A 20,226-nucleotide genomic window follows, 5' to 3' on the forward strand; every position below is an offset into this window, starting at 1 on the left:
AGGGGAGCTTTGCCAATGAAAGTCCTATTTTCCCACCCTCTTGGCTTCATGTGGGTTTGGGACACATAATATAATTTCCTAGTGTAGACCATGAAATTGATTCCTTTTATGACAATGTTACAAGCAAGGACATGTGCGTTTTCACAGAATGAGAGCCTCCCTCTTGGTCTCTATGATTCTATTTGCCAGTTTGTTTTCTCCACATAGCACTTGACATTGGTGGTCATATTTTCCAAATTGTCTTTATATCTTGTGAAATAAAGTTTGAATTCAGGTGAAAGATCGAATTCTACCTACAAAAAACTCTCTGATGGAAGAAAAACAATTCTATTAAACTTGGAAATTTGATATTGTTTTTGTTCAGTTTTTTTACACTTTATTTTATTTTTTCCTCAGATTTGTAAAAACAAGTTTTAATATTCATTTTTAAAACTTTAACTTCCAGATGCTCTCCCTCTTTCCTACCCCTCCTCCCTCTCAATGAAAAAGCAATTTTTTGGTAGTGGTTAAAAATGTGTAGTCATGCAAAATATTACCACCAGTGGTCATGTTGTGAAAGTAAAAGTAAACATAACCTCCCCCAAAAAAGGGAAACCTCAAAAAAATGACATTAAAATATAAGTATGCTCCAATCTATATTTAGACACCATCAGCTGTCTTTTGGATGGATAGTATTCTTTATCATAAATCTTTCAGAGTTGTCTTAGGTCACATCATTACTGAGGAAAGGTAAATCATTCACAATTGATCATCCCACAACATTGCTTACTTTATATATAGTGCATTTCCCATTGCATTTAAGTAAGTCTTTTTTTAGGTTTTACTGAGAGCATCCTGTTCATCAATTCTTTTAGCAGAATAATCAAGTACCACAATTTATAGCAGAATAATCATATACCACAATTTGTTCAGTCACTCCCCAACCAAAGGGCATCCCCTAATTCCCAGTTTCTTGCCACCAAAAAAGATCTTCTATAAATTCCTTATACATATAAGTCCTTTTCCTTCCTGTTTTTCATCTCTTCTGAAATATAGTAGTAGCATTGTTAGGTCAAAGGGTAGACAATTTTTTTTGCAAGGCAAATGGGGTTAAGTGGCTTGCCCAAGGCCACACAGCTAGGTAATTATTAAGTGTCTGAGACTGGATTTGAACTCCGGTACTCCTGACTCCAGGGCTGGTGCTTTATCCACTACGCCACCTAGCCACACTAGTGTAGACATTTTTTTAGAGCGTTTTGAGTATAGTTTCAAATTGTCCTACAGAATGGTTGAATCATTTCACACTTCCTCTAACAGGACATTAATGTCTCATTTTCACTACATCATCTTCCAACAATTATTTTCTCTTTTTCTCCTATTAGCCAATCTAATAGGTATGAAGTAGTACCTCAAAATTGTTCTAATTTTCATTTCTCCAATCAGTAGTGAATTAGGACTTTTTTAATATGGTCACAGTTGGCATTGATAACCTTATCTGAAAACTGTTCATATCTTTTGTTATTTATCAGTTGGGAAATGGCTCTTATTTTTTAAAAATTTGATTTAGTTTTCTATATTCAAGAAATGTAGTCTTTATCAGAGAAACTTTGTTTCATTATTTTTTCACCAACATTACTGCTAACTTTATTTCCCACCATTCTATTTTTTCTAACCCCATTTATTCCATTCTCTCTCCTTTCAACCTTTCCCTCCTCAAAAGGTGTTTTGCATATGACTATCCCCACTCACAACTTTTCTCCCATCTTTTCTCTGCTGCTTCACTTCTCTCATCTCCTTCCCCTCCTATTTTCCTCTACAGTCAGATAGATTTCTCTATCCAATTGAGTGTGTTTGTTATTCCCTAAGACAATTTCAATGAGAATAAGGCTCACTTACTCCCCCTTAACTCCCCACTCTTCCACTCCATTGAAAAAGTCTTTTTTTTACTTCTTTCATGTGAAATAACTTACCTACCCATTCTACCTCTCCCTTTCCCTTTCTCCCAATACATTCCTCTCACTCCTTAACTCCATCTTTTTAATATACTAACTCTTTATATTCAACTCCCACCTGTGCTCTGTTTATATATGCTTCTTCTACCTATCCTAATAATGAAAAAGTTATCAATTATCAGTATCATCTTTATATTCAAGAATATAAGCAGCTTGGCTCAGTCTTCTCTGACCATGGCCAAGCCAAGGCTGCTTGGCTGTTCTTTTATCTCTCTCTTTCTCTCTCTCTAGCCCTTCCTATGTCTTGTAACCTTTTTTAATAAATTTTTGTTTTATTTTCACCCATGCTTTCCCAGTCTGAATAATGATTCCTCCTAGGCAGAACTGAACTCAAGTAGCCAGCAGCTACATTTTGGTGCCCAATGAAGGGATTCTCTCTGCCCAGACTAGGAAATTGAATCAAGCTCCAGAGGTGAGAAGCATACACCCCTTTTTCTAGATCCTAGATTTTTAGGAAAGTAGGAAAACTACTGGACCTCTAGCCCTCCTTCTGTATCTCCCTTTTTCTGGAAAATGGGAAAAGGTTGTGTTTGTGGGCTGTCAGCAAAGTTGAACCCATGTGGTGTTTGGCGGTAGCCCTGGTATGGGCCTGCCCCGTTTTCAAACTGGAAGGTGTTGGCAGTTCTGAGGTGTGTTTGGTTTATACCCCACTATGAATGAGGGTTGTTAAGGAAGGACGTTCGACATGTTTGCCTACCTATAAATTGATAATTAAAATATGGGGGAAAATCTGGTACCAATACTTCTCCCCCAGCTGTGTGCTAGCTCCTTGGAAGGAATCAGATTTCACAAAAGCAAAACATCTGAGCTCCTGGAAATTATCTTTGGGTGGGCCTCTCTCTCTCTCTCTTCCTCTTTGAAATGCTCTCTCTCATTCTCTGCCTCCCTCACGCTCTACAGAGATTGAAAGTCCCTTATTTTATTGAATGTCTACCTTTTCTCCTGAAAGGGTATGTTCAGTTTAGTTGGGTAATTGATTATTGATTGTAATTCATGCTCTTTTGCCTTCTAGTATATCATATTTCAAACCCTATGATCCCTTAATGTAGAAGAAATCCTAACTGTGACTGCATGATAATTGAATTATTTCTTTCTGACTGTTTGCAATTTTTTTTCCTCTGGACCTAGGAGCTCTGAAATTTGCCTGACAGCTTTCATTTTTGGATGTCTTTTAGAATGTGATCAGTGGATTCTTTCAATTTTATTTTATTCTCTGTTCTAGAATATCAGGGTAATCTTCCTTGATAATTTTTAAAAGATTTTTTATCATGGTTTTCAAATAATCCAATAATTTTAAAATTATTTCTCTTGGATCTATTTTTCCAGGTCAATTGTTTTTCCAATAAGATATTTCACATTGTCTTCTAGTTTTTCCTTCTTTTTGGTTTTGTTTTATTGTTTCTTGATTTCTCATAAAGGCATTTGCTTCCATTTGATCAATTATAATTTTTAAGGCATCATTTTTTTCACTCAATTTTTTTTTTAGTTTTTGCAAGGTAAATGGGGTTAAGTGGCTTTCCCAAGGCCACACAGCTAGGTAAATATTATGTGCCTGAGGTCAAATTTGAACTCAGATACTCCTGACTCCAGGGCAGGTGCTTTATCCACAGAGCCACCTAGCCATCCCTTCAGTCAACTTTTGCATCTCTTTTTCCATTTGGTCAATTATGCTTTTTAAAGGACTATTCTCCTCATTGACATTTTGGAATTCTTTTTCCATTTGGATAGTCTGGTTTTTAAGATGTTATTTTCTTCAGTATTTGTCTTTATCTCCTTCACTCAGCTACTAACTCAGTTTTCATAATTTTCCTGTATCACTCTCATTTCTCTACCCAATTTTTCCTCTACCTCCCTTATCTGATTTTCAAAATCTTTTTTGAATTTGTCCAGAAACTGAGACTAATTCATATTTTTCTTAAAGGTTTTGGATGCAGGAACTTTGACTTTGTTATATTCTTCTGAGTTTGTATTTTGATCTTCCTTATGATCATAGTAATAGTTTATGATAATATTTTTTTCATCTGTTGCTTACTCATTTCCCCAGTCAATGGAAGATCCAGGGGATGGGCCTGCTGCAGCAGGGTGAGAGAGGCATAGAGCTGCAGTAGTCACACCAGACTGAACTGGTTCCAGCAATCCAGGAACAGAAAGGGAGGCAGCTGGGTCAGTGACAACAGTGGAGGTTTCCAGACTTCTCAGCCCAGAGATTGCCAAAGACAATGGAAAGTCAGCAAAAAAATGTCTATCGTACAGGGTGAGAGTGCAGTCAGAAATACATATCAGACACCAGCAGACTAGGAGCAATCCTTGGGAGCCACTACATCATTAGCTACTTCGGGAACTCTCAGCCCACTGATAATAAGAGGGAAGAAATTGCTTTAGGAAAGCTTCTACCTTTCATTCCTATATTTAATATCCTTCCACTACCACCAATGTCCACACTGAATCAAATCAATTCTGTTAACATCCAACCCTATTTTTGTGCTCAGTGGAATTATCCAAGGGAAGGAAGGAAATATTTTGTGTTTAAATATGTTTAGACATTAAAATTCCAATTGTCTGGAGTGCACTTGACACTTTCACATTAAAATGCATGGTATTCCTCAAATAAATCACAAGCCATGGACTAATATAGTTTTATTCACAAAGGAAAACTAAATGATATATACAGAACTAGATAACTCAGTAGATTAGAGAAATTTTATGTTTGAGATTAGGGTGTACTACAAGGTAAAAATGAGTTCACAATGATATACCTATTCATTGTTTTTAAATCGAAGAACTGGAAGGCAAAGATAGAAATGATTTCAACATATTTTAAAGAGAGATTAATGTTTATATTATGTTTTATTGAAAGTCTGTACAATATACATTATATCTAAAGTTGAGGAGCCTGGGATTTCTCTTAGGATATACACTTAAGGACTGAGATACCAATTAAGCTAAAACAAAATCATGCTATTTTATGATTTTTTTTGACCAACTAGTCCTACCCATATACAAAAATAAGCCTCTACTATAATGTATTTTATAAGTATCATCTCATCTCTTCTCAAAGATCTCTAGTGGGAAGAAATGTACCTATTCCTAAAGTATTTCCTTCTACTTTTTTTAATGTCTAAATATTAAAAAGCTTGTCTTGATATCAAGTTTAAATTTGCCTCTTCTACCCATAAGGCTAATAAATATAAATCATTTAAAAGTTTTAGGAAATTATTTTCTCATAATTATTTTATTTATATTATTAAGAAATTATTTTCTCATAAGAAGTACATGAAATTCATACTACAAATAAATCTCTAATTTATAATAAAGAAAATTAAGTTCACAGGGTTTAAGTGACTTGCTTATAATCATAGTTATTAGGAGGCAAATTCATATTCAAATCCAATATTCTGACTCCAAGTTCAGCCATCTTTTGGCTACACCCTGCTGCCAACAGACATTAATTAACTTTTGGCATATATAAAAGGAAAATGAAACCAAATTTTTCTATAATACTAAGTAATAGGTTGGATTATTGTTTTTGTCATAGTGGGAAGAACCATTAAGAAATTTGACATATAAAAGGCAAGTTGGAGATGGTTGTCAAGATCTATTTATGTACAATTAAAATAGTTCCCAGGCTCACAGATTTGGAAATGGAAAAGAATTTGGAAGCTATCTAATCCAAGCTCCCTCATTTTACAAATGAAACAACTAACCTAAAGAGATTAAACTACTTGACCAAGGTCACACATGTAGTGAATGACAAAGCTGGAATTTTACTCCATATTTTATGATTCACAATGTTTTCCCCACCATATCTTATGGCTTCTTAGAAGGAATGTGCATATCAGGAAATTAACTGAAGCCTACTATATGTCAAATAAATTTCCTAACATACACACACAGATTTACTGTTCTTCCTCAACTCAATGTACTTGACATTTAGCCACTATATAATAATCAACTATAAATCTTACAATAGGTTTTACCATTATTAACATAGAAATAGTACCCTTAAAATATCCTCTTCTTATTTTTATATTTTTTAATATTTTATTAGTTTTCCAATTATATAAAATAGTATTTTCTACCTACCAGTTTTGTAAAGTTTTGAATTTAACAATTTTCCCCACCCCACTTCCCTCCCCCATCCCCCCCACAGAAGGCAGTCTGATAATCTTTACATTGTTTCCATGCTATACATTGATCGAAATTGAATGTGTTGGGAGAAGAATCATATCCTTGTGGAGAAAATAAAATATTAGAGATAGCAAAATTATGTTGTATATAAGACACTTTAAAAAAATTGAAGGTAATAGATATTGGTCTTTGTTTAAATGCCACAGTTCTTTCTTGGATATAGGTGGTATTTTCCATCACAGGTATTCTAAAATTGGCCCTTATTATTGCATTGATGGAATGAGTAAGTCCGTTAAGGCTGATCATCACTCCCATGTTACTGTTAGGGTGTACAATGTTTTTCTGGTTCTGCTCATCTTTCTCAACATCAATTCATGCGAGTCTTTCTAGGCTTCTCTGAAATCCCATCCCTCTTGGTTTCTAATTTAACAATAGTGTTGCATAGCATACATACACCACAATTTGGTCAGCTATTCCCCAACTGATGGACATTCACTTACTTTCCAATTCTTTGCCATCACAAACAGGGCTGCTATGAATATTTTTGTACAAGTGATATTTTTACCCTTTTTCATGAACTCTTCATGGTATACCACTAATATAATATAATAATATAATATAATATAATATACCACTAATATAATATAATACACCACTAATATAATACCACTAAGTAGTGTTATTGCTGTATCAAAGGGTATGCACAATTTTTATTGCCTTTGGGCATAATTTGAGATTGCTCTCCAGAAAATTTGGATGAGTTCACAGCTCCTCCATGTATTAGTGTCCCAGATTTCCCACATCCCTTCCAGCATTGAACATTGTCCTTTCTGTTCATATTGGCCAATCTGAGAGGTGTGAAGTGGTAACCCAGAGATACTTTAATTTGTATTTTTCTAATAAATAATGATTTAAAGCAATTTTTCATATGACTACAGATAGCTTTGATTTCCTCATCTGTAAATTGCTTTTGCATATCCTTTGACTATTTGTCAAGTGGGAAATGGCTTGTTTTTTTTGACTCAGTTCTCTTTCAGAAATACTAGTTGTAGACATTGTTTCCTAATTTAATATATTTCTCTGGATCTTGGTTACAATGGTTTTGTTTGTGCAAAAGCTTTTTAATTTAATGTAATCAAAATTATCTAGTTTGTTTTTAATAATATTCTCCATTTCTTCTTTGGTCATAAAGTGCTTCCCTTTCCATAGATCAAATAGGTAAACTATTCTTTGATCTCCTAGTTTGCTTGTAATATTGTCTTTTATGTCTAAATCCTGTACCCATTTTGATCTTATCTTGGTATAGGGTATGAGATGTTGGTCTAATCCAAGTTTCTGAATACTGACTTCCAATTTTCCCAATAGTTTTTATCAAAGAGGGAGATCTTATAGCAGAAGCTTTGGGTTTATCAAATAGCAGATTACTATAATCATTTCCTGATGTCTCTTTTGCACCTAATCCATTCCATTGATTCACCACTGTATTTCTTAGGCAATACCAGACAGTTTTGATGACTTATGCTTTATAAAATGCTTTTAGTTGTTCTAAAGCTAAGAAGTAGTTTAAGTCAGGTAGAATTTTCATTTTAGTATTCATTAGGGAAATTGGTCTATAATTGTCTTTCTCTATTTTGATTCTTCCTGGTTTACTAATCAACCCCATAATGGTGTCATAGAAGGAGGTGGGCAGACTTCCATCTTCACCTATTTTTCCAAAGAGTTTATATAGAGTTAGAACCAATTACTCCTTAAATGATTGGTAGAATTCACTTGTGAATCCATGCCGTCCTGAGATTTTTTTCTCAGTGAGTTCAATGATAACTTGTTGAATTTCTTTTTCTGTGATAGGGCCATTTAGGTATTTAAATTCCTCATCATTTAACCTGGGCAACTTATATTTGCATATATATTCATCCATTTCACTTAGATTATCAAATTTATTTGTGTACAGTTGGGCAAAATAAGTCTGAATTATTATTTTAATTTCCTCCTCATTGGTGGTGAGTTCACCTTTTTCAGTTATGATGTAGTAATTTGACTTCTTTTTAATGAAATTAACCAAAGGTTTATCAATTTTATTGTTTTTTTTTTCATAAAACCAAATCCTGGTTTTATTTCTTAGTTCAATAAGTTTTCTGGCTTTTGATTTTATTAGTTTCTCCTTTAATTTTTAGAGTTTTTATTTTGGTCTTTAATTGGGGGTACATTCTCTATTTTTTTTAGTTGCATGCTTAGTTCATTGATTTCCTCTTTCTCTATTTTATTCATGTAATCAGTTAAGGATATAATTATCCCCCAAGAACTGCCTTCCCTGTATCCCCTAAGTTTTGGTATGTTGTCTTGTTATTGTCATTATCTAGGATGAAATAATAATTCTCTCTATAATTTGCTGTTTAATCCACTCATTTTTTAAATGAGGTTATTTAGTTTCCAGTTAGTTTTAGGTCTGTCTCTCCATGGCCCATTATTGCATGTGATTTGTACTGCATTATGATCTGATAAGGAAGTATTCTCTATCTATGCCTTTCTACATTTGATTTTAAGGTTTTTTAATGCTCTAGTGCATGGTCAATTTTTGTGTACATGCCATGTACTGCAGAAGAAAAAAGGATATTCCTTTCTATCCCCATTCAATTTTCTCCAAAGGTCTATCATGTCTAAGTTTTCTAACATTATATTTACCTCTTTAACTTCCTTCTTGTTTATTTATGATTAGATTTATCTAAATCTGAAGGAGGGAGGTTGAGATCTCCCATCAATAGAGTTTTGCTTTTTATGTCTTCCTGTAATTTATTCAGCTTCTTCTCTAAGAATTTGGATGCTATATCACTTGGGACATACATATTTAGTATTGGAATTGCTTCATTGTCTATGGTATCTTTTAAGAGGATAAAATTTCCTTCTCTCTTTTAATGAGAGCTATTTTAGCAGTTGCTTTGTTTGAGATAAGGATTGCTACCCCTGCCTTTATCAATTTGACTGAAGCAAAATATATTCTGCTCCAACTTTTTACCTTTACTCTTTATGTATCCCTCTGCTTCAAATGAATTTGTTGTAAGCAGCATAGTGGTAAGATTCTGTTTTTTAATCCATTCTGCTATTCACTTACATTTTATGGGAGAGTTAATTTCATTTACATTCAAAGTTATAATTACTAAATCATTATTGCCCTCCCTGCTATCTTCCCTCTGTTTGTATTTTCACCTCTTTTCACTTTTTCCATATTCCCCAGTATTTTACTTCTGAATACCACCTCATTTAGTGTGTCTGCCCCCTTATATCAACCCCCTCCTCTATCTTACCCCTTTCCCTTTGCCCCTTCTTCCTTTACTTCCTTCTGTTAAGGCCTCTTTTCCTCACCCCTCCCCTTCTCCCCATTTTTGAAAGGTAAGATACATTTCTTAACTGAGTGTGTGTAGGTTAATCATTCTTTGAGCCAAATCTGATGAGAGTAAAATTCAAACAGTTCTCACTTCCTCCCTTATTCCCCTATAGTGCAATAGGTCCTTGTACCTCTTCAAGTAATGTGATTCATCCCATTCAATCTCCTCCATTCTCCTGACTCTTTACTGCCCCGCCTTTTAAGGAGATTTTTTTTTAATTATTCTGTCTGAGTCACAGAGTAGTCATGAGTGTTCATTACTTCTGGCTAAGTATATTCTCTCTAATAGAGTTACAATTCTCAAGAGTTATAAGAATATTTCTTTCAGGTGGGGAAATAAAAAGTTTCATCTTATTGGGCAGCATTTTTTCTTTTCTGTGTTTTTACTTTTTCATATGTCTCTTGAGTTTCCTGTTTGTTGTCCAAATTTTCTATTTAGCTCTGGTTGTTTCATCAGGAAAATTTGGAAGTCTCTTATTTTGTTAAATGTCCATCTTTTCTCCTGGAAGAGAAGACTCAGTTTTACAGGATAGTGAATGCTTGACTGCATTGCAAGGTCCCTTACTAGTCAGAATATCACATTCCAGGCCCTTTGGTCCCTTAATGTTGATGCAACTATGTATAATTTTTACTGTGGCTCATTGGTATTTAAATTGTTTCTTTCTAGCTACTTGCAAGATTTTCTCTTTTATCTGATAGTTCTAGAATTTGGTTACAATATTCCTTTGTGTTTTTATTTTTGGATCCCTTTCAGGTGGGATCAATGTATTCCATCAAGAACTATTTTGCCGGACTTCCGGCCAAGATGGTGGAGAGAAGACAGGCACAGTTCTAAAGTCTCCTGATCTCTTCCCCATCTATCACATGAAACAAACCTCTTAAAAGAAATATGACCCACAAAACCAGAAAGAAAAGCTAGAAGAAAGAATATCTACCTCGGGATTTGTCTCTGGCAGCAGCTTTGGGCAAATTCGGGCGGGTGAGTCTGAGCTCAGAGGGAGGATCAACCCCAATCAGCGAGATTAGCAGCTGAATTGGAACCTGGAGTCTGAGGGCCCTAGAGCTAGACCTGCTGGATCAGCGGTGGGGCTAGACAGCAGGGGCTTGGGTCAACTGGGGAGCGGAGGTGCTGGTGTTGGTGCTGTCCCCCCAAGAGCTTGCAGACAGGGCTGGGGGAGAGTTCTAGTGCAGGAGAGCTGTGAACACCATCCCTGGGCTCCTCTAGACTGAGGAACTCTGAGGCCCATTACAGCTCAGACTTCCCAGAGCAAACAAATGCAAACTAATTCTGCCTCAGGCCCAGGTGTGTGAGCAGAAGAACCAGCCCAGCTGAGGAATGACCTCAGGCCAGGGTAAAGCCCACCATTGACTGAAGGCAAAAGAATTCAATAGCTCCAACCCCTCCCTTCAAGCAAAGAGAGGAAGGTCTCAATCAAGGTCACAGACACTGCAGAGAAAGAAACCAACACCTCCTACTGGCCAGCCAGACAAATTGCACTCAGTGAATAAAGCCTTCAGCGTTCCCAAGCCCCTGAGAATGAGCCCCTCCCCAACTCAAGGTCTTAGCAAAATGAAGAGGGTCATCGGAAAGGGGGATCCATAGAAAAATTCTTGGAAGGGAAAGACCCTAACTCAGAGAGACCTGGAACCTCTGAGGAGAATACAATCTGGTCTTCAGCACAGAAAGACTTCCTTGAAGAAATAAAGAGGGAGCTTAAAAATTTGGGAGAGACAATTAATACCTTGCAATGAGAAAAAAAAAACCTTAGAAAGTACAACTGGACAAATACAAAAGGAGAATAAATCTCTCAGACCATCAATTGGACAATTACAAAATGCAAATAAATCTCTCACATCATCAAATGGACCAATACAAAATGGGAATAATTCTCTCAGATCCTCACTTGGACAAATACAAAATGAAAATAATTTTCTCAGATCCTCAAATGAGCAAAGGCAAAAAGAAATTAATTCTCTCACAACCTCAATTGGCCAAATGGAAAGCTCTTTCAAAAGTAGAATTGACCGATTGGAAAAGGAGTTGCAAAAGGTTAATGAAGAAAACTCCTCCCCCAAAAAAAGAATGGAGTCTACAGAAACTAATGACTCCATGAGACAGCAAGAGTCAGTTAAACAAAATCAAAAAATAGAAAAAATAGAAGCAAATGTAAAATACCTCATCAACAAAACCACTGACCTCTAGAATAGATCGAGGAGGGGCAACCTGAAAATTATAGGACTTCCTGAAAACATTGAAGAGAAAAAAAGCCTGGACTTAATATTACAGGATCTAGTGATGAAAAACTGCCTTGATATCATGGAATCAGAGGGCAAAGTAGTTATTGAAAGAGCACATCGATCCCCACCAGAAAAAAAATCCTAAAATGAAAACACCAAGGAATGTTGTGGCCAAATTCCAGAACTAACAGATAAAAGAGAAAATCCTGCAAGCAGCCAGAAAGAAACAATTTAAATATCAAGGAGCTACAGTAAGGATCACGCAGGACCTGGCTGCATCAACATTAAGGGATCGAAGGGCCTGGAACAAGATATTTAGAAGAGTAAGGGAGCTTGGAATGCAGCCAAGAATCTACTTTCCCGCAAAGCTGAGCCTTCTCTTCCAGGGAAAAAGATGGACATTTAACGAAATGGAAGAATTCCAAAAATTTCTGATGAAAAGACCAGAGCTAAACAGAAAATTTGGAAATCAAACAGGAGGTTCAAGAGATACACAAAAAGGTACAAAAAGGGGGGGGGGGGGCAGTAAAAGAGAAAAAATGCAATCCAGTAAGTTGAAACTGGCTATATCCCAGCATGGGGGAAAAAAGATTCTCATAAATCTTGAGAATTATAACTCTAACAGAGAGAATACACCTAGCCATAAATGATGGACATTCATGACCTATCCATGAGACTGCTATCTAATGGGATGTAACTGGCTTTAACCCCACTTGGGAGAAAGACTCTAATAACTCTCAGGGGTTTTGACTCTATTCAATAGAATATACTGAACCAGAAGGGACAGACACTCAGAATTTTCTATGACTTAGATACAATGATCTAAAAAACACTACCTCCTTAAAAAGGGGGAAAGGAAAGAAACTGGAGGAGGGAGGGGATTGAATGGGGCAAATCTTATTACACTAAGAGGTAGGAAAAAAAACTATGGTAATAGAGGGGAAGAAGGGAGCAGATGAGAAACACTCTCATCAGACTTGGGTTAAAGTCAACCTACACATACTCAGTTAACTTATAAAACATCTAACCTTTCAAGTATTAAAAGGGGAAAAGGGGAGGGGAATGGAGAAAGGGAAGAGGAGTGGGGGTAAAAGGGGGAAATAACAAAAGGAAGGGAAGGGAAAAGGGGAAAAGGGAAAGGGGAAAGAAAGGGGAGGGTGTGATATAGGAGGGCAAAGACACTGAAGGGGTTGGTATTCAGAAAAAAATACTGGGGAATATGGATAAAGGGGAGGGGAAGGGGAAAATACAAACAGAGGGAAGATAGAACAGAGGGCAATAAAAAATTAGTAATCATAACCTTGAATGTTAATGAGATGAACTCTCCCTTAAAACGTAAGCAATTAGCAGAGTGGATTAAAAACCAGAATCCTACAACATGCTGCTTACAAGAAACTCATTTGAAGCAGAGAGATACATATAGAGTAAAGGTAAAAGGTTGGAGCAAAATATATTTTGCTTCAGCTGAAGTAAAAAAAAGCAGGGATAGCTATCCTTATCTCAGACAAAGCAGCACCAAAAATAGATAGCGTTAAAAGGGATAAGGAAGGAGACTTTATCCTCCTAAAAGTTACCATAGACAATAAAGTCATTTCACTATTGAATATATATATGCACCCAGTGGGACAGCACCCAAATTCTTAGAGGAGAAGCTGAAAGAATTACAGGAAGACATAGACAGTAAAACTCTACTAGTGGGAGACCTCAACCTCCCACTATCTGATCTAGATAAATCAAATCATAAAACAAACAAGAAAGAAATTAGGGAGGTAAATAGATTGTTAGAAAAATTAGATATGGTAGACTTTTGGAGGAAACCGAACAGGGATAGAAAGGAATGAACCTTTTCCTCTGCAGTACATGGAACTTATACAAAAATTGACCATGTACTAGGACATAAAAACCTAATGATCAACTGCAGAAAGGCAGAAATAGTGAAGACATCTTTCTCAGATTACAATGCAATAAAAGTAATATGCAATACTGGGCCAAGGAGATATAGACCCAGAACAAATTGGAAACTGAATAACCTTATTTTAAAAAATGAGTGGACCAAAAAACAAATTATAGAAAGAATTAACCATTTTATCCTAGATAATGATAATAATAATGAAACAACATACCAAAACCTATAGGATTGATTCAAAGCAACTCTCAGGGGATATATTATAGCTCTAAATGCTTACATGAATAAATTGGAGAAAGAGGAAATCAATGAAATAAACATGCAACTAAAAAAATTAGAGAAAGAACAAATCAAAAATCCCCAATTAAATACCAAATTAGAAATTCTTACAATTAAAGGAGAAATTAATAAAATTGAAAGCAAAAAAACTATTGAATTAATAAATAAAAAACCACTAAAATTTATAAACCTCTGGTTAATTTGATTAAAAAAGAGAGAGAAGAAAACCAAACTGCTAGTATCATAAATGAAAAAGGTGAACTCACCACCAATGAGGAGGAAATTAAAGTAATAATTTGAAATTATTGTGCCCAACTCTATGCCAATAAATTTGATAATTTAAGTGAAATGGATGAATATTTACAAAAATATAAGTTGCCCAGGTTAAATGAAGAAGAGATTAAATACCTAAACAGCCCTATCTCAGAAAAAGAAATTCAACAAGCCATTATTGAACTCCCTAAAAAAAATCTCCAGGGCCTGATGGATTCACAAGTGAATTCTACCAAACATTTAAGGAACAATTGGTACCAATTCTATATAAGCTCCTTGGAAAAATAGGGAAAGATGGAACTCTGCCTAACTCTTTCTATGAAACCAATATGGTGCTGTTACCTAAACCAGGAAGAGTTAAAACAGAGAAAGAAAATTATAGACCTATTTCCCTGATGGAATATAGATGCAAAAATCCTAAATAAAATCTTAGCAAAACGATTACAACAAGTTATCACTAGGATAATACATTATGATCAAGTAGGATTTATTCCAGGAATGCAGGGTTGGTTCAATATTAGGAAAACTGTTAGTATACTCAATTATATCAACAACAACAAACCTATCAGAAATCAAATGATCATATCAATAGATGCTGAAAAAGCTTTTGACAAAATACAGCATCCATTCCTAATAAAGACACTAGAGAGTGTAGGAATAAATGGACTGTTCCTTAAAATAATTAGCAGTATCTATCTGAAACCATCAACAAGCATTATATTCAATGGGGAGAGGCTAGAGGCATTCCCAATAAGATCAGGGGTGAAACAAGGGTGCCCATTATCATAACTACTATTCAATATTGTATTAGAAATGTTAGCATCACCAATTAGAGAAGAAAAAGAAACTGAAGGATTAAAATTGGGAAGGAAGAGACAAAACTCTCACTCTTTGCAGATGACATGATGGACTACCTAGAGAATCCCAAGAAATCATCCAAAAAACTACTAGAAACAATTAGCAATTTTAGCAGAGTTGCAGGTTATAAAATAAACCCTCATAAATCCTCAACTTTTCTATATTTGTCTAGCAAGATACAGCAGGAAGAGCAAGAAAGAGAAATCCCATTCAAAGTAACCTCAGACAATATAAAATACTTGGGAGTCTATTTGCCAAGACAGACTCAGAATCTTTTTGGAAACAATGATAAAACACTTCTCACAAAAATTAAATCAGATTTAAATAACTGGGCAAATATCAACTTCTCATGGATAGGTAGAGCTAATATAATAAAAATGACAATTCTACCAAAACTAAACTATCTGTTTAGTGCCCTACCAATCAAAGTTCCAAAAAATTACTTTAATGAGTTAGAAAAAATTGTAAGTAAATTCATATGGAGAAATAAAAAGACAGGAGGTTAATGAAAAAAGTGCAAAAGAAGGTGGCTTAGCCCTACCTGATCCAAAATTATATTATAAAGCATCAGTCATCAAAACTCTTTGGTATTGGCTAAAAAGTAGAGTGGTGGACCAATGGAATAGACTAGGTGTAAAAGCAGGAGATGATTATAGTAATCTGCTGTTTGATAAACCCAAAGACTCTAGCCATTGGGATAAAAACTCCCTCATTGATAAAAATTGCTGGGATAATTGGAAGTTAGTATGGAAGAAACTTAGATTGGACCATCACCACACACCCTTTACCAAGATAAGATCCAAATGGTTACAGGACTTAGACATAAAAAACAATACTATAAGCAAATTAGAAGATCAAGGACTAGTCTACCTGTCAGATCGATGGAAAGGGGAACAGTTTATGACTAAGGAAGAGTTGGAGAACATCACCAAAAACCAATTAGATGATTTCAATTACATTAAATTAAATAGCTTTTGCACAGATAAAACCAATGTAACCAAGATCAAAAGAATTGTAGTAAATTGGGAAACAATCTTTACAACTAATGTTTCTGATAAAGGACTCATTTCTAAAATATACAGAGAACTGAGTAATATTTTTAAAGCAAAAAGCCATTCCCCCATTGACAAATGGTCAAAGGATATGCAAAGGCAATTTACAGATGAGATCAAAGCAATCCATAGCCATATGAAAAAATGCTCTAAATCATTAATTATTAGAGAAATGCAAATTAAAGCTTCTCTGAGGTACCACCTCACACCTCTCAGATTGGCCAGTATGACCAGGAAGGATAATGATCATTGTTGGAAGGGTTGTGGGACATCTGGGACACTATTACACTGTTGGTGGAGCTGTGAACTCATCCAACCCTTCTGGAGAGCTATTTGGTACTATGCCCAAAGGGTAACAAAAATGTGTATAGCCTTTGACCCAGCAATACCACTACTGGGTCTGTACCCTGAAGATATGAAGAAATAGAATAAAAACATAACTTGTACAAAAATATTTATAGCAGCCCTGTTTGCGGTGGCAAAGAATTGGAAATCAAGTAAATGTCCTTCAATTGCGGAATGACTTAGCAAACTGTGATATATGTATGTCATGGAACACTATTGTTCTATCAGACACCAGGAGGGACAGAATTTCAGGGAAGCCTGGAGGGATTTGCATGAACTGATGCTGAGTGAGATGAGTAGAACCAGAAAAACACTATACACCCTAATAGCAACATGGGAGTGATGTTGAACCTTGAAGGACTTGCTCGTTCCATTAGGGCACACTCAGGAACAATTTTGGGCTGTATGCAAAGGAGAGTGCCATCTGTATCCAGATAAGGAGCTGTGGAATTTGAACAAAGTGCAAGGACTATTCCCTTTAATTTAAAAAAAAACAGATATCTCATTGTCTGATCTTGTTACCTCTTAGACTTCTCTTCTTTAAGGATATGATTTCTCTCTCTCTCATCACACCCAATTTGGATCAAGGTACAGCATGGAAACAAGGTAAAGCCTGACAGAGTGCTTTCCATGGGGGGGGGGGAGCAAGATTGAGGGGTATTGTAAAACTCAAAAAATATCTTTAATAAAAATAAATTAAAAAAGAACTATTTTGTCCTCTGGTTCCATAATATCAAGATTTCTTGAAACTTTCCTTCATGATATTCTGAAATATTGATGCCAGGCTTTTTTTATGCTCAATATGTTCAGGAAGCCCAATTATTCTTAAGTTGTCTCTGCTGGATCTATTCTCAAGGTTAGTAGTTTTGCCAGTGAGGTATTTTACATTTTCTTCTATTTTTTTTTTAATTTTAGGGGTTTGTTTAATAGATTGATCTTGTCTCATGAAGTCATTAGTTTCCACAGATTCCATTCTTTTTTTAAGAGAAGAATATTCTTCACTTACCTTTGGCAACTCCTTTTCCAATTGTTCATTTCTATTATTGAAAGAGTTTTCTATTTGCCCAATTGTGGTTTTGAGATATTTATTTTCTGTTTTGCACTTGTCCAATTGTATTTTACAAGGATTTTTTTCCTATTGCAAGGTGTTAATTTTCTCTTGGTTTTCTTTTCCCAATTTTTCCAATTTTTTTAAACTCCTTTTGAGTTTCTTTTCCCAATTGCTCCAATTGATTTTTAAACTCTTTCCTGATCTCTTCTAGGAAGTCTTTCTGGTTTCGAGATCAATTCATATTCTCCTCAGAAGTTCTAGCTCTCTCTGATTTAGGATCTTTGTCTTCAGGGTAGATTGAAATGGACTCCCCTTTCCTAGGATCTTGTGTTTGGGGAGGGGCTGGATCACAGATCTTTGGTTTTGAGAACCCTAGAGGCTTTGTTCACTGGGCTTAGTAACTCCAAGTTGGCCATCCAGTAGGGGGTGCTAGAGGCTTTCTGTGGAGGGCCTGAAACCTTGATTTTTGTCCCACTCCATAGGCCTGGGGTGGGGGGAGAACAGAGTCTGAATTATCCTTGAACAATATGTGCTGGATCCTCAGGCCATATAGTTAATCTCCTTATTATTCACTCAGTACTGAGAGAGATCTGTTGCCCACACCTGAGTCAGGGGGGGGGGTGGAGGTTGTTGCTGTATTTTCTCTATGAATAATTCCTTTCTCTCACAAGGATGGGGGAGAGAGGTCAACTGGAAACACATGGACTCCACTGAAAATATGAGCATGTGGCCCTGGTCTTCCAAACCAGTGGAGCTGACTAGATTTATGTCTAGCCACTCTGCTGGAACTATCCTGCCTCCTGATCTGGAACTCTCCTGCCCACTTACAAAGCCAAAAGCTTCTTCACTGTTCTGAGGTTAGTCTCGGATCTCACCCCACTGCCCCTGTGCGGACTCTCTGCTCTCTGCCTCCAGTTCACCCACATTCCCCTGAGACAGACCTTGTTGGTAGATATTCTTCTCCTTTGCTCTTTCTCGATTTTGTGGATTTGAATTCTGTTAAGTGGCTTGATTCATATTAGTTCTGAGAGAGAGACAGAAACCTTAGGACAGTGCCTGGTTTCTCTCCACCATCTTGACCAGAGCTCCTCTTCTTATTAAATATTGATTTTCTGATTAATTTGTAGGGGATCCATTCAGGAAAAGCTTGAATAAAATTAAAAAGCTTTTAAGCCTTTTAAGGCTTTTGTTCAGACAGTGAAAATAGGTACTTATACAAGGAGCTCATGGACACCATAATTTAAATTTTGTTCTGGTACTGATGAAATCTCCTTGAGAGATAAACAACCCACAGATGTGGCATTGAGGATTATAGGTTTTATTATTAAGGATTATTAGGTTTATTTACAAACTCTTCTAGAGCACTTAGCCTCTACCTTGCTTCTAGGATGGACTGGGGCAACTAGATGGCACAGTGGATAAAGCATTGGCCTTGGAGCCAGGAGGATGGGAGTTTGAATCCAGCCTCAGACATTTGCTGCTTACTAGCTGTGTGTGAGCAAGTCACTTAACCATGAATACCTTGAATCCAGTCACCCTGATTCATATCTGGCCACTGAGTCCAGGTGACACTCAAAGAGATGAGGCTTGTGACTTAACACAGCAACCCCTGACTCAAATCCAAATCATGTGTTTTTCATGGCATTACCTTTCTCTGATGTCATGGTCTTCTTTGAGAATAAAGGACAACATCATCAGCATTTTGAAAAGGGTAGCTGACCAACACAAAGCAACTGGTTACATGGAGGCTTAGATTTCATTCCCTGGAGGGAAAGTTTGTTAACCTAGGAGAACACTCTGGGTAATCATATGGCTCCAAAGGGATCATATGGCCACAAAGTTCATAATGGAAATTGACAATTTTTGAAATAGAGGGAATTTTCTAGGCAAGAGGAGGAAATTGTCTCCTAAACACAAAAGAGAATATTAAACAAAGAAAGATCACTGTAATAGACTTTCTGGTGGGGGAAAAAGAGGAATTTAAGGATTAAAAAGAAGTAGCCTAGTAAAACTTGGAGAATGACTCCTTTAGGGGGGAGGAGGGCTTGTTTTAGGTGAAGAAATCACCATTCTCTGAATTAGGAGGAATTTTAAAAAGGCTTAAATTTTAATTGACAGATTGCTACAAAAGTTCACATTACTACAAGAAAAGATCACAACTTACTTTTTCAATTAGGTACAAAGAAGTTTCTTTAAGTATTTCTGTGAGTTGAAGGGAAAGGGAGACCAAAGGGCAGGAAACCAGTGATTCTTAAACAAGCTAAACATCCAAAGCAATCATGAAAGGTAGAACAGTAAGAAAGCAAGTAAAGAATAAGTAGTAGAAAAGAGCAAAGGGATATGAAAGGTTATTGGGGGACCAACACTCCCTGAGAGTGTGCTGACTTCCCACAGGAAGACAAGCAACTCAACTAAAGAGTGAATTGAGTTTTAAAAGAGGATATAGGGAGATGTAAATGGGGGATGGTAACTCAGGAAGCAGAAATAAGGTAATTTAGGTATAAGTTGATAAGGGTTAATAGGTCAAAGATTTAATCCTTTCAGGCTAAGGCAGGGATCCATTGTTTTGTTACCAAGAGCTTTTAGATCAGGGAGCAGGGATTTACCAGGTTTCTTGCCAGGGGGCTGTAAGGCACTTGACTAATAGTTTATTGACTTCATCTCATAGCTTGGACAATGGGATGGGAAAGTGGGGGGGCTGGGGGATTAGTGGTAATGTAAGG

The sequence above is a fragment of the Macrotis lagotis genome, chromosome 3 (assembly GCF_037893015.1).
Source record: "Macrotis lagotis isolate mMagLag1 chromosome 3, bilby.v1.9.chrom.fasta, whole genome shotgun sequence".
NCBI lineage: Eukaryota > Metazoa > Chordata > Mammalia > Peramelemorphia > Peramelidae > Macrotis > Macrotis lagotis.